This window comes from Psammomys obesus, unplaced genomic scaffold, assembly GCF_907164565.1.
Source record: "Psammomys obesus unplaced genomic scaffold, mPsaObe1.curated_primary_1811, whole genome shotgun sequence".
Taxonomy (NCBI): Eukaryota; Metazoa; Chordata; class Mammalia; order Rodentia; family Muridae; genus Psammomys; species Psammomys obesus.
The window spans coordinates 35351628-35367061 of NW_026596040.1; positions in this window are offsets into that span (position 1 = coordinate 35351628).

A 15434-nucleotide genomic window follows, 5' to 3' on the forward strand; every position below is an offset into this window, starting at 1 on the left:
GGTCATTATTTTGCATTCCAGGGCTCAGCCATATTGCATCCAAATGCTGCATCTCTCTTTGCGGGTCTGACAGCTCTCAGGCCACCTGTCTTACATCATTTTGGCAGGCATCCTAGTCAGGTATCCTGCAGGGCATCCCTCTGTTTGGGATTGCCTGATTTGTGTTTTGTTTTGGTTTGGTTTTAGATATTTTCATTACTAAACCAAGAACATAGGTTTTTTTTTTGTTGCTGTTTTGTTTTTTGTTTGTTTGTTTTTTATGAAGAATGTCACAGAGGTAAAATGCTCTCACTGTGCCAGGTTGTGATGACCACATTGTGAGGGATGCCAGCCCCGGCCGTGTGCCGAGGTGGTACTTGCCAGGTTTTACCACCAGATATTCCTTTTTTTTTTTTTTTCTCCATAATCTGCCCTTTGGAAATGAGGCCCTGAGTCTGACCAACCAAAAAGGGAGACTCAGTTAAGACTCTTGGAGGTGGGAGGGTCATTGTACATTACTTAGAATTCTTCTATAGGAAGTCTTCTCTCTTCTCCTACATTTGCTCATCTGCTACGTCATTTGTTTATAGTTGCCCTCTCCAGTCATCAATGGAGAACTGAAACTGCATACATATTTATGATAAAGCTTAGAAATGAGGCTCCTCTATCTGCATTTTTACTTCCATAGTTTCAGCTCCATGAAGTCAATCATGGACCAAAGATATCAGGCAGAAAATTCCAGAACTGAAGAATTCCTAAGTTTTAGAAACATGCTATTTTAAGGGGCAAGATAAAGACTTGAGTCATCTCTCTTTGCTGCATCCTACCTGAGATGTGTAACCTTTTATGCAGCGTGTCCATGCTGGGTGTGCTCTCTATCCACCTGTCACTTAGCCATCTCATTTATCAGACCCACGGCTGTGGCATCTCATTGTTCGAGTGACCCTTATTTACATATAAAAGTAAAGAGGATGGCAATTTCAGTGCAATCCAGCGTATTAATTATTCTGTCTTATTATTTGCTATTACTATTCATTGCTAACCACGCACAGGTTCCACAATACTGACTGATGCCTATAATCCTATCAGCTCCCTAAGGAAAAAGAGAAGAACCCAGGCAAGATGATGCACGCCTGAAATAACAGCACCCAGGAACTGGAGGCAGGAAGGTTTGAGTGTCCTGGCAAGGGGATGGGGGGATAATTTTTTATTCCTGGCTGATACATCCTTTTCACCAAACCCAGCACAATGCTTCAAGAAGGAATCTCTGCTTATTCAAGAATCACCAACATCAAATTCTTTTCTTTTGCATATTTTATTAACCAATTTGTCTGGCCAATATAGTCATGAACAATAAATTAGCTGACTAATTGGAAATTGCTCTGGGGCATGTCTTGGAGGTGCAGATAGGAACAGAATTACTCCCTAGGAGCTCCAAGTGGAAACAGCTTGTTTTAGGGTTACCATTGCTGCGCTGAAACACCATGACCAAGGCAACTTGGGGAGGAAAGGGTTTATTTGGCTTACACTTTCAGATCACAGTCCATCATTGGAGGAAGTTAGAAAAGGAACTCAAGCAGGGCTGGAACCTGGAGGCAGGAGCTGATGCAGAGGCCATGGAGGGGCTTACCGGCTTGCTCTCCATGGCTTGCTCAGCCTGCTTTCTTACAGAACCAGGATACCAGCCCAAGGATGGCACCACCCACAATGGGCTGGACCCTCCCCATCAATCACTAATTAAGAAAATGTCCTACAAGCTTGCCTGCAGCCTGATCTTATGGAGTCATTTTGTCAATTGAAGTTTCTGCCTCTAAGATGACTTTAGCTTGTGTCAAAGTGACACAAAAACTAACCAGTAAGAGAGCATTCAGCTGGTGGTGTTGGAGGCTTGAAAAAGTTGGCTTAAAGAGGGAAACAACAGGAGGAAAGTGTGTGGGGTGCACTGTGGGACTGGGGATTCAAACCGTGTGTTACCACAATCCCTGATCCTCAGATCACGAGGGATCACTGGAATTATAGCCCACTCTCTAAATGTCAGGCCTGACAGGACGAGCTCTGATGTAAAAGGGAGGACTTGCCTCCCACGCCAGGGGCCAGACCAAGCCTCTTCGGAATGCTTTGGTGGAGGGCTTGATAGGAGAGGTGTTGGTCTTCCCACTGCCTGGCAAACTTCAGACTGACAGGAGTCTGCTCAGAGACAGGCTCTGACAGGGCTGAAATAACCAGGGGAAAAAACCCCAGCAAGCATCTGCTCCTTGAGCTACCTCAATGGATTCTGGGGTGACCATGCTGTGACTGTGGTAACTCTCACATTCAGCTTTCACAAGCCCCAGGGGATTTTTTTTTTTTTAACTAACTGTCCAGGAAATGACCCACTCTGAACTTGCTAGCCTCATTCTCCCAGGCTCTCGGGTAACACTGAGGTGGAGTGCCAAGGTCATGAGAACCTTGAGGGGAATTTGTGCGTGTTTTAGGGGAGAGGTGCCATGTATTGACGCTTTAACTCTCAGCCTTGTAAGCAGAAGTGCTAAGAATGTTCCCCTATGTGTGTCCCAGACAAGGCCTCCTATTCCCACGGGGGGGACCTGGGCAGTCGGCAGTTATAGGGCCGACGCTCTTCATGATTTCAACACCGACTACACTGTTCACAGTTGGACTGAACATAAGCATGAAAATATAGTATGGTGGCCAAGCGTTGCTTTGGCAGAGCAAATCTACTTCAAACATCTTGATGTCAAGTGGCCAAGTTACATCATCATGACTGGAACGTTTAAGCTCAAGCAAAGACAGAGACTTTATAGATAACTTATTGAGCAGACACTGGGTTCTTTTACTGTCTTCAGCAACAGGAAAGAACATGAAGCTGGACCTTCCAGAGGCAAGCAGCTAAAGTCTGCCCACAGGAAGCATGCCCCTGCCTCCTCCCATTGCAAGCTCTGATCATGCATGACCAAGCCCATGAGAGGCTACTCACAGGACTCCGCACCACACACAGCCACAGCATCCATCCGTGAGCTCATATTCTCAGCATTGAATCTGTGGAGTGGGGTGGCTAATCCTGAGTCTCAACCCAGCAGAGCCAATACCCAGGTATTTAATCAAACATTACTCGGGATGTTTCTATAAAGGCACTTTTGGGCTTTATTTATCTATTTATTGAGCTTATTATTTAATGGACTCTGAGGAGAGACGATGACCCTTGGGAGCCATCCCATGAGCTGTAAGGCTTAGGAAAACAAAGATGGGTCTCCCCAGAGCAAGCAGCTCTGCCAGCAGATGGCCTCCAGTACTGAACTATACAGCTGTGCCCTGAACCTCCAGATGGCCTGCCCTGCAAATATTGGACTTGCCAGGTCAATTCAATGACGTGAATAGTCACTTAAAATGAATCCAATCCCCATCAACAGATAGAACCCTTAACTGATACTGACTTCCGGTTCGTGGCTTTAGCTGGAACACACTGCTCTTACCCAATTCAGTATCTTACTCACCTTACTACACTTTCTCTGCTGCTTACAGAAAGCTCAACCTCCTTCATTCCTGGACCTCCAGCCTAGCCTAGTTGTAAACAAAACCGAGAGGGCACAAGCTATAAATCTCTTCTTGGATCTTCAAATCCTCAGGCTCCCAGTGTCTTAGTTGCTTTTCTCTTCACTGGGTCCAAAATACCCAACAGAAACAAGGGAAGGAGGTTTGTTTAGTCTCATGGATTCAGGGAGGAGTGCAAACATCCTGCAGGGAAGGCAGAGTGGAGCACTCCTTCTGTGGCGGTGGAGCACGGGGCTCCGGCTTGTTCATAAGCAAGCGGACACAAAGCGGAGCACCCAACCAGAATCATGAGTAGGTGTGACCTCCCACAGTGACCTGTCTGACAGCCTGGCTCTACCTCCTAGGGGCTCTAAAGCCTTCAAAATAGTTATGAAGCTGGGTGACAGTGCCTCACACCTTTAATCCCAGCACTTGGAGGCTAAGGCAGGTGGATCTCTGAGTTCGAGGCCAGCCTGGTCTACAGAGTGAATTTTGAGACAGACAGAGCTATCCAATGACCAAACAGCAAGTCAGGGGAGGAAAGTGTTTATTTGGCTGTTCACCACCAAAGGGATCTGGAGGCAGAAGCTGATGCAGAGGCCATGGTGGAGTGCTGTTTACTTGGTTGCGCCTCATGGCTTGCTCAGCCTGCTTTCTCATAGAACTCAGAACTCATGGCACCACCCACAATGGGCAGTGCCCTCCCACATCAATCACTGATTAAGAAAATGACAGACAGTCAGATATAAGGATGTATTTTCTCAACTGAGGTCCCCCCTCTCAGATAACTCTAGCTGTGATGTAAGACTAGCCAGCACACCAGGCATCCAAAACTTGGTAGACTTTTCAGATTCAAACCATAACACCTAGCCGACTACTCCATCTTCCCACTCCATCCACTGAAGCTGACGGGATTATTGTGATTCCACATCGGGAAGGCTCATCCATTTCCAGGAAAGCATAAGCTTGGGTTTCTGGTCGTGGACACTAAATAATGCCAACACTCATTTCTTCAAGTCTGATTTCAGCGTATTTTCATCTTTTTGCCATGTTCTTTCTTATTTAGCCAGCCTCTTCACCTCTGAAGTGGGATGTGGCCACACTGGTCACATTTGTTCGCTCTAGTCTTTGATGCTATAGTCTTCAGTCCCTATAGACAGAACTCTTTTTTTATTGGGTATGTATTGCCACATTCCTTCATCTAGACTTCATAGAGTGCTACTTCTAAGGTGGGCACTTCACTGTGAACAAATGGTAGGGCTGGCATCGTTCTGGGAACTTCCCTGATGTGGTACTCAGATAGTGATGCTACTGTTTTTTTTGTGTCATGGTCCTAATGCCATATCCCTTAAAATTCATGAGGCAGCATATTGGAGTGCTGGATCCCCACAGTAATGAGGAGGTGATAGCGTCATGAAGGTGGGAAGATCATGGATGAGTTTAGTGCTTTCAGGCCCCAGGGACACCCACTTCTACCATTGTGACATTACGTGAAAACACTTAGTTATATATGCACCAGGACCTGGACTCTCTCAGCAGACACTGGCATCACCAGCGTTCTGCAGCTTGGACTTTGCAGCTATCAGAACAGGGAGGAATAAAACCATTCTGTTTAAGCTGCTTGCTATAGCGGCTTGAACAGACTGAAATAAAGAAGAAGCATGATTTTGGCTGTCAAAGAATTGGTTATTGAGCTGATCTTCCCCTGAACGTATATTTGGCAAGGCCCCACAGGTCACAGCAGGATTGAGGTGACAAAGTGGGAAGACATGGGATTTTTATTTTCCCAGACAGCCTCATGTGCTAGCTCAGGCTAGCCTGGAACTTACTATGTAGCACAGGCTGGTCACAAACTCATGCTTTTCCTGCCTCAGTCATCCAAGGGAAGAAATTACAGGTGAGCAGCACCACACCTAGGTAGAAGCTTCACTTTTAACAAGAAAAGCTAAACTGGGTAGTAAGAATAGAGGGAGGTGTGGCCAGGCGTGCCGGTACATACTCCACATTGGCCCTCTGACCTCTACCTGCATGACATGACCTGAGCAGGTAAACACACATATGCACACACTCTAAACAAATAAGTACTAATAGATAAAGCAGTGTGCTTTAATATAAAGGTGAGGTACAAGGCCAATAGGTTAGAAGAATGGCTGCTTCTACAAAGACAGCCTGTTCTCACTGGAGGTGCCTCATCATCTGAAAATGCCACTCTCTGCCCGTGTCATGTAAGCACCAAAAAGACACTGCGTGGTATTAGCGCCTATGATTTGCAACCAAGGGAACTAATGACCTCACAACATTTCTTATGAAGATCGCTGTTTTCCGGAATGCCAAAATAAATGAATGAATGAATGAATGAATGAATAAATAAATAAATAAATAAATAAATATCTAGATTTCAAGTGCCATGGGAATTTCATTAACACTAGTCACTGATAGTGACACAGTAAGGTAGCAGGTCTGATTCTTCCAGTGATTTAAAAATAAACAAAACGCCTTTAATCCCAGCACTTGAGAGGCAGAGACAGGTGGATCTCTGTGAGTTCAAGGCCAGCCTGGTCTACAAAGCAAGTCTAGGATAGCCAGGGCTCTATTACACAGAGAAATCCTGTTTCAAAACAGAAAAAAAAAAAAAAAGAAAGAAAAAAAGAAAAGAAAATGTAGTGACTTAGAAAAGGCAGGTGAAACCAAATCTCCTTAAACATTCGCTTAGCAAATTTCCGTTTGAAAACTGTTTGGTGGTTTGTTCTGTCTAATAAAGACGGGATCGTGGAATCCATAGTTATCCTTCACTCATCTATTTGGCAAACCCTACCAAGCTATGCCTGGGGTGTCGTGGAATACGAACCCAACTGTGGCTACAGAAGCGGCCTTTCGTCATGCAGGTGACCTGGGCAAACACTGTCAGCTGTCTAGTCTAAACCTGCCTTCTCTTCATTCCAGTGCTTACAGATGCTTGAGGTTTAGATCACACTAGAGAGGGACCAGTCTTCCCAAATCCCTTAAGGCAGGTGTGAGAGGCAAGAGAGAAGGAAATGGGATGGGATGGCATGGGGTACTTTCCACCCACGACCTCACTCCAGAAGCCGAGAGCTAAGACTTTCCCAGCATGCTTTTGGATCTCCAAACCCTTAGAAAAAGCAGCCAGTCTAGCTGGTAGGGTTCATCAGAGTATGCCCGCCTTCCTTTTCAGTCTGTTACAAATTATGACACAGGCAGAACATGTTTGAATGCCTTGACCTCCTCTTTTGCCTAACCACTCTCAGTGACAATTCTGATCCTCTTGGAGGGGAAGGATCCCCTTGGTTGCAAGCTAAGTTCTTAAGAAAATGCTCAGAATGTTGAGCTTGTACCACAGGAGCCTGGGGCTGAGCATTGTGGGGGCTACAAAACGTAGGTTCAGCCCTCCCTCCCCAGCAGTGACTGGACCTTAGCTCCCCGCAGAATGACCTTGGATGGAAGCTGCTGGTTTCTATGGCTCTGACCAAGATAAGACCAGCGGGAAAGCAAGGGTAGCAACCAAGCTTACCCAAGATCAAGGCAGCCCAGAAAGGTGTCCTCAGGCTAAACTCTAAGCTGGAGTCTGCATTCCTTCTCCCACTCTCTGCCCACGGCCACTGCCACAGAGAGCAGCAGAGCAGGGAGAGTGGGATGGAGCAGCTGGCAGTTGGCAGAACATTGCCAGCTTCTCCAGGGAAAGGGAAAAGTCCCCGAAGTTCCCACCAGCAAGGGAGAGAAGGGAGGGCAAACGTTTTGTTCGGAAAGTTCTGAGAGAAAGACCTGAGAGCATCCACTGAGCACCGGGCAGACGGTCTATGCGCCAAGCCTCTGAAAGCCCTTTCTTCTCAGTGCACAGATAGTACCGTCCACCAGGGCTGGAATGAGACTGACAAGAACACGGCATACTCACTGGTGTGATCATTACACTCCCACACACATACTTACACACACACACACACACACACACACACTCACTCAGTCACTCACTCACATATCGTGAACTCACACACTCATGTGCACACACACACTCCCTGGTCCTCAGACTTCTTAAACCTCATCCTTGGGATCCCCAAGTTCTGTGAAATTCCACTTCTAATTTAACAGTTTCCAGATGAGAGCTCTTTCAATTCCCAGGTCCCCCAAAAGATACGTTTGCCAATGCCATAACTACTTTTCATTTTCAGACCAGGCCTCACTCTGTAACCCAGGTTGGCCTGGAACTCACTGTGCAGCCCAGGGTGGTCTTGAACTCACAGCGAGCCTCTTGGCTTAGCTCCCAAATGCTGGGATTACCAGGTAAGACACCACACCTGGCTTTGGGAACATTTCAGGGAAGCATTTAGTGTGCACAGTTTACTGGAGAGATGGCCTATCAAGCCCAGGACGTCTCTCACAGAGGAGTGTTATCAGATCAAAATTAGAACCCTGCACCTAGCCTGGTGTAGCATCTCAAAGAAGAGCTAAGACACACACCTAAAGTCAGAGGCAGTTATTAGGAAGACATTGTTCCTGCTTGGGGCAGGGAACCATGCTGGCTCGTCTGCTAGGCGCTCACAGTGTGCCACACACTACTCCCAAGCGCTTTACCTGTGTGGATATGCTCTTCCCACGAAGCCAGGCTCTGAGATGGAGAGTGGGGATGCCCTAGTGTCAGATAAGAGAACTGAGCCGAGAGAGGCCGAGCGTCCCCATGAAGGTCCCACAACTAATCAGTGTTGAGGCTGGGGCACGATGCAGGTGGTCCAGGGCACAGTCAGCATTCACAGCCCCAGGGCTTCCTCGAAACACACCCTCCAGGCCCTTGTCTTTATTCACAGCCCAGCTTTTATTTTAAGCTTTGCAGTGGTGTTGATTTTCACCACTCCAAACTGGATCTTATATCTCCATATGGCTATTTACAAATTTCAAAACACTTATTTTACTATCCACAATTTCTTCTGATTTTTTTTTAAAGCCCTAGAAAGCAAACCAGACACAAGGAGAAAAAGAACAAGGCTGCAGGGCGGGCATCCGCCAACACTGGCAGCCTTGGAGTAGTGCGATCCGAAGCTTTGTCTGCTTCCAGGGATGGCTGGCTCCAGCACCGTTTCCTCTTATTTGGACCTAAAGTGAATGAGGTAGCCAGGTTCCCAGCCTGGAGCCCATGTACTCTGTGTGATGTGGGACTCCTGACCGAAACGCTTATTGTATTAGGCATTTACAAATGCATACACTTGGTCCAATATTTATTTAATCTTAGATAGTAGGGTGAGGCAATGCAAAATTCCCAAACGTCGTTCTTGCTCCAGAATTGCTTCATCTGTCTTCCCTTTTGCTTCTTGTTCCACTTTCTTGATGAAGATTATATGTTGCTATTTCATTTATATTTTTTTAAAAAATTGGGCTTGGGTTACCTGTAGCTGGTAAGCCGTTCCCCCAACAACCGAACACCTCCGTGCAGCAGCAGAGTCCACAGTTATCTGGCCCAATTTACAATTCCCGTCTCCTCTAGGCAGAATTCACACCTGCCAGAAAAGGCTGCCAAGATCCGGACAAGACCTGGTCATCTAGATAACATTCAGAAGGAGATCTTGAAGCAGAAAAGAAAAGTTCCAATTTCCCTTATTTTTTCCTCCAGTGTCTGGAAAAAGCTTGTCCCTTGAGCCTTTGCGGCAGATAGAACTAGTCTAGAGTAAAAGCAAGTTCACCCATTGGCCTCATCAAGCACACAGATGCAGCATCTATTACACGTTCTTTTTCACACGTCACATCTGAAAAGTTTTGAAGGGGGCGGGGTGAAGGGATTATGTGGAAAGGCACAAATTCATCTCAGTTTGATTTAGTGTCTTCTCTGTCTCCCGGTTACTCTGAGTCAAGCCCAAGAGTCCTGACCATGATATGTTTCAGATCTCCCTGGAGACATAAGATGCTCAGGAATGGCATACAGAGTGAGGCATTCCGAAGCAGGCCCCTCCAGCTCATGAATCGGTTAAATTGTATCGGACTCTTTCAACTCAAGAGGCAAAAGAAAGAAGTGTATTGCTCCAGAGACGGGGAAAGAGACAGAACCTGCCTGTAGGACAGCTGGGATTAGGAGGTACTATACTGGGCGGGGAAATCACCTCTCTGCTGAACTCAGTTTCCCAGTGTCAACGGCCATAGTGGGGAGGCAAGACAAGACTAGTGGTGGCTCCTATCACGGACTGAATCTTTGTGCTCTCCTGACTTTACACGTTTAAATCTTCTCCCACACCCATGGTCGATAGAGCACAGAGAAGGGAAATCTGAGAGGGTTTGGGTCACAAGGGTGAAGATCTCATGAATGGGATGAGTATCATCACCCATCCTCAACAGAGACCCTTTTATCTCTTCTATCATGTGAGAACACGACAGCCAGGTACCCTGTGAGGACCTGAAATCAGTCCTCAGCAGATACCAAATCTACAGGCATTTGGTCTTAGACTTGTTGGCCTCGACTTGTTGGAAGCAACAACTCCACTGTTTCTACACCACAGATATTTTCTCATAGCAACTCAAACAGATGAATAGTCTAGAGGCAGGAAAAGGGGTTTTCTTAGGACTTCAGTATATCAGACTCTCAAGGTAGAATGATGATTCAGCCTTTTCCCATCTCTGGGACAACCCATCCCTTCTCTCTTTCAGCGATCACAGACATTTTGCCTCTTGAATTTAAAAAAAAAAATTGACCAATATGAGCCACTCATGGGGCAGGGGCACCTATGAATATCCAACGCAATGGATTTCACAACCAACCACAGTGTGAGTATGTGGGATGAGGGATGAGGGCTACTGTGATTGGCCAGGCCTGGGCCCCAATGGCATCCTTGTATCGTGGTAATGACATCCTGGTAACCTGGCAGCCCCAGGAGTACAGAAATTTTGGAGTTAAGAAGCTGCACGTCACCCCACCCTGAAGAAGGGGGTGGGTGGGTGATATTGTTGCTAGAAGGCAAAGGGTCACCTGGCAGGAAATTAACAACAAACGTGACTCACCCCTGTGTCTGGGAGGCCATTTGGAGCTCAGATTATATTTCCCAATAAAAGCGATCCCTTAGATCTGTGTGGTGTTTTACAAGGTAATTTATTATCCATTATACCATTTGGTCCCCATCAGACCCTGACAAGGTGGAAGAGAAAGGTCATTCCCCCTCAGATACACAGCTCCCCACTGCAACCTAGCCCATGGCCGAGCTTTCTCAGCAAAGAAGCTCTGTGGCACCCAGTGAACCTTCGGATTCTGGGGAGAAGGAGGCATGGATAGGAAGCTCTCCACGAATAGAGTCAGGGTGTCATGGTGAGGGGCTCCTACAAGGCCATTTGCCCAGCTCCTCCTCGGGCTCTTCTTGAGCCTCTCACGGGCGTCTAATGAGGAAGGAAGGCCAAGGCTCCATCCAGGTCTGTGTAAATGCTGCACAGAGGGGTAGAGGGTGCGACCTCGGTAGATGAGGAGGGGCAGACGTGAACTCAGGGCCCAAATGTGCAGGCCTACAGAAGTGGAAGCGAGGTGTGTTGGGGACACACTTAAAGGCAGAGATTTATTCAGTCTTGTCATTGCTCAATAACCACCCCCTCACTGAAATCCCTGAACTGCTGGCTAAGCTCTGCAGGACCAGACGAACGTTTCCTCTGGGGAACGGAATGGGCATGCGGGTGGGAGGACATTAAAGGCAGAAGGGGATCCAGAGAGCTCAGAAGAAGCAGGCAAGGTGATGGGAGGACAGATGGGTGACATGGAACACTGGGTGTCTTTCTTAGGGAGCTGGGTCCCAGGAAACTAAAGGCCACCAGAGCCACCCTGAGTTGGTGAGTTTTGAGTTCTTGGTTCATAAATTTGAAGAATGTTATTCACAGGCTACGAGGGTGAGCTTTGGAGAGAAATTTATTATAAATTCATAGATAAGAGTGAAAGAGGGAGGGGGAAGAGAGTAAGAGTGTTGGGAGAGGGAGTGTCCTGCATAGTCCAAGGGGGCCCAGAGGGGGCTGGTGAGCTATGACTCCAGGGGGTTTTTGAAGGAATTATGGCAGAAGTTAGGGGAGAGGATGAGTTGACTATCCAGTTGACCATACTAGGTGACCAGAGCTCTCCTCTGGAGTTCATTTACATGGATGGCCAGGACCTTCTGGAAGAAGTGCTCACTTAGGAGACAACAAAAACACAAGCAGAGTTCTTCAGGCGTTCCTGGTCTCCAGCAAGGACATGCTAGGAACTGCTGCTTAAGGGTCCTTGCCCCAACTGGCCAGTTTCTATTTCCTGTTCCTATCACAAACCCAGGGACTCACAGAAATGATGGGGAGAAACAACTGGATACACCAAAATGTATGGTGCTGTTGGATCAGCTCCTGCTCAGCAGCACCCTACACACCCCCAGCAGCTCAGTTCTCTGTGCCCACAGCCCCAGCACCAAGTCTCAGCCCATGCTCAGGCCTAGACCCTGGCCATGCTGAGGTGAGGATGGGTGGCAGGAACAGAAATGAGGAGGCCCTTCCTGGGGGCTATGGACACTACTGAGAAAGGAGCAAAGGGCCAGGCAGGAACCCAAGGGCTGTCGTCACCCAAAGAAAGTTAGAAGTAACCAGAAAAGGTTAAACAACAACAACAAAAAAACTCAAAACCACTCTTCAAACCTTGCAACCATTCTCCATGACCTAGGGCAGCAAACAGCCCTGGAAACCTCCCAACATTTGACCTTGTAATTTTGCCTACTACATAATCAATATATACAAGAACGTCATCAGACCATACTTTGTATTTTTAAAATATAAAATAAACAGTTGGGGGCTGGAGAGATAGCTCAGTAGTAAAGAGCAGTTGCTGCTCTTCCAGAGGACCTGGGTTCAGATCCCAGCACTCACATGGCAGCCCACAGCCATCTGTAGCTTCTGGCCTCCGTGGGCACCAGGCACAGACATACATGCAGACAAAACACTCAGACACATAAAAAACAAATTAAAATTTTTTTAAACCTAAATGATCAGATAACCATTGACAAGGCAATGAGTAAGTTATGGATGGGTGTAGGTTACAACACAGCCATTAAAAACTGGCGACAGGTTAGTACTTCATTTAAAAAAGCGCTTGCCACACACCGACGTTTATAAGTACAGAGGCTGTGTGCTTTTATACTTTTTCTTAAAATGATTTTATTTATTTATTTTAAGCATATGAATGCTCTATCTGCATGTACACCTGACGGTTGAAATGGGCCATTTCAGTCTAGTTCCAGGATAGAATCAAGGCTTGCCGAGGTGAGATAGAAGAATCGAGACCTACTCTGTGGTTACATTACTTTATCAAGACCCAGATAAGCATTAGAGTGGAGCTGCTGTATACTGGAGAAAATGATGGCTGGAAAATGCCACCCTAATTTTCACAAAATAATGATATAATTCATAAAACACAAAAATAGCCTATAGGGAACCTGAGGGTTCCACTATGCAGTCACAGCCTTGGATCACCAGCTGGGGGTTCTTGTTCCTTGCCTGTAACATGTGCTTTCCTGAGTAACTGTCCCCACGAAATGGTGGAAGGAACAATGAGAGTGGAAGGCAACCACCAAAGGCAAGGTCGACTGCTGAAGGGGAGTGATGTCGCCTCTGTCCGTGGAAATTATTCTTCCTCAAATTCATGTTCTCAGTTCTTTCAAACACAGGACAAGCGCTGACACTTGAGGCTTATCCTAGCCACATTTTCTACTAGAAACTTTGGTGTCATAATCAAGAGAAAAATCAGAGAGCCAGGATCCTGTTTCTAGGGATGACTGTTAGTGGGTACCAGTGTTACCACTTTCATTTTCTTAAGAGGAACCAAAAAAAAAATCATGATTTTTATACATGATGTGTATATGTGTATAAAAACATATACAAATGTTTTTACATATTTTCACTCAATCCAAGTGTCACAAGATAATGATACAGACCATAAAACACAAAAATAGTCCCACTCTGCAACCACAGCATTGCATTGTAAGTCTATCAGTTCTTGAGGGTCCCTTATGCCCCTTGCCCATTACACAGGCTTCCCCGAGTGTTTTCCTCTGTTAAATTTGTTAATATGGCAGTGGGTGGAGGCCGAAGGTCGTGTGAATGACAGGGTGCTGTGGCCATGTGGGGGGTCACCACTGCTACCATACCTGGGATACTGCGACCCCTCATTAACCTCTGTTGACGCCACAGATACCCGAGAGAGAAATTCACTTATTCTCATTAGTTATTCATTTAGTCATTTCCCACAGCACCTAACCGTGCCTGACTCTATGTAAATGCTTTTGCTGTAGGTGATGTTAATAATTTATTCACTCATTAATTCCACTGGGAACGCTTTAGTCTTAATTATGTATACCTTGAGGTTCTAGGCACTAGGAAAATACCCAACCTCAACATGTTGGCCAGCATTTACATGTGGACATGAGCCCGACTCCCTACCCAAGAGCCCTGTGGAAAGGGGTCTGAGAAGCCAAAGGTGGCCTCCAGGAGAGGGGTGGGGCAAGGAAGATGAATCAGAGACAAGAAAAGGCTAAGGCAACCTCTGGTGAGATCCAGACTGGGGGAGAAGGTGGGCAGCTGGACCAAACATCTGGTTTACTCATGACTGAGCAGTTTCTCTGGATGCAGACTTTTAAATGCCAGAAGGAAGCAAGCCAGCATTGTTGGTCTCCCTGGGAGTGGACAGCAATAATTACAAGCACACTAGACTGACAGCCTGGCTGTGTAACCTCAACAAGTCACTTAGCCTATCGGAGCCTTAGGAAAAGGACTAGAAGAAAATAGTCAAGGTGACCATTAAATAATGGCACCCCGAGCAGTGTGAAGAAACAGCAAGAGCAACCCCCCACCTCATCCAGTGCTGTCGTCCCCCACTATTGCTATGCCCAAAAGAAAGGCCAAAGGGGATGCTAAAGGAGATAAAGCCAAGGTGAAGGACGAGCCACAGAGAAGATCTGCAAGGTTCTCCGCTAAACCTGCTCCTCCAAGGCCAGAGCCCAAGCCTAAAAGAAGGCTGACGCCAGTAAGGATGCAAATAATCCTGCAGAAAATGGACACTACAAAGCAGACCAGGCACAGAAAGCTGAAGGTGCTGGAGATGCCAAGAACACTATTTTTTTTATCAAGTTTTATAAAAATGCAGAATTTTGTTTTACTTTTTTTTTTTTTAAGCTATGGTGTTAGCACACAGAACACTTCATTGTTTGCGGAAAGAACACTGTCACTGACAAAATGTCTCCCCAACCTGGATTGATGACGGAAAACATTTTTCTCTAATAATTTTGAAAGATTCTGTTCGCTCCCAGAAGGGACATGGAGGTATTGACATATGTGGTCACAATGGCACAAAATGCCTTGTGGTGTGGGAAAACTGAATTCATTTTTGTATTCTCTACCCCCTGTACCATCAACATTGACTTAACTCCCTTAAAACCAGGGACCTGTTGGAACCTGATCCCCCACCCCACCCCACCCCCCCGGCAAAACTGGTTTTCTGGTCTGGTGGGCGATGTGGAATTTGCAGTGACGTCACTGAGTGTCCTCAGAAATGTGGTGGTTCCATTTATAAAAAATTGTGGATCTTCAGATTGGTAATAATGCCACTTTCATTTCATTTCCTGAAAGTCAGGGTCGGCTTGTGAAAAGCTGTTAAACAGCATCCTTAATGTGAAATGTCAGCCCTTACTCTATGCTACTTTCCCCTTTTCAAAGCATTGAATGGAGATTTCGTTGGGTTTTAGAGTGGCTTTCTGATTCTGGTAGTCTATACAAGAAGGGAATTGGGAAGTTCTTGTACACTGTTAATGATTGTCTGTCCATGTCCTGCCTGAAATACCATGATTGTTTATGAAAAGTATCTTTAATAAAGCTGTATACATTTAAAAAATAATAATAATAATGGCACCCACCAATGTCAGCATAATCTCTGGCAAATGGGGAAAAGT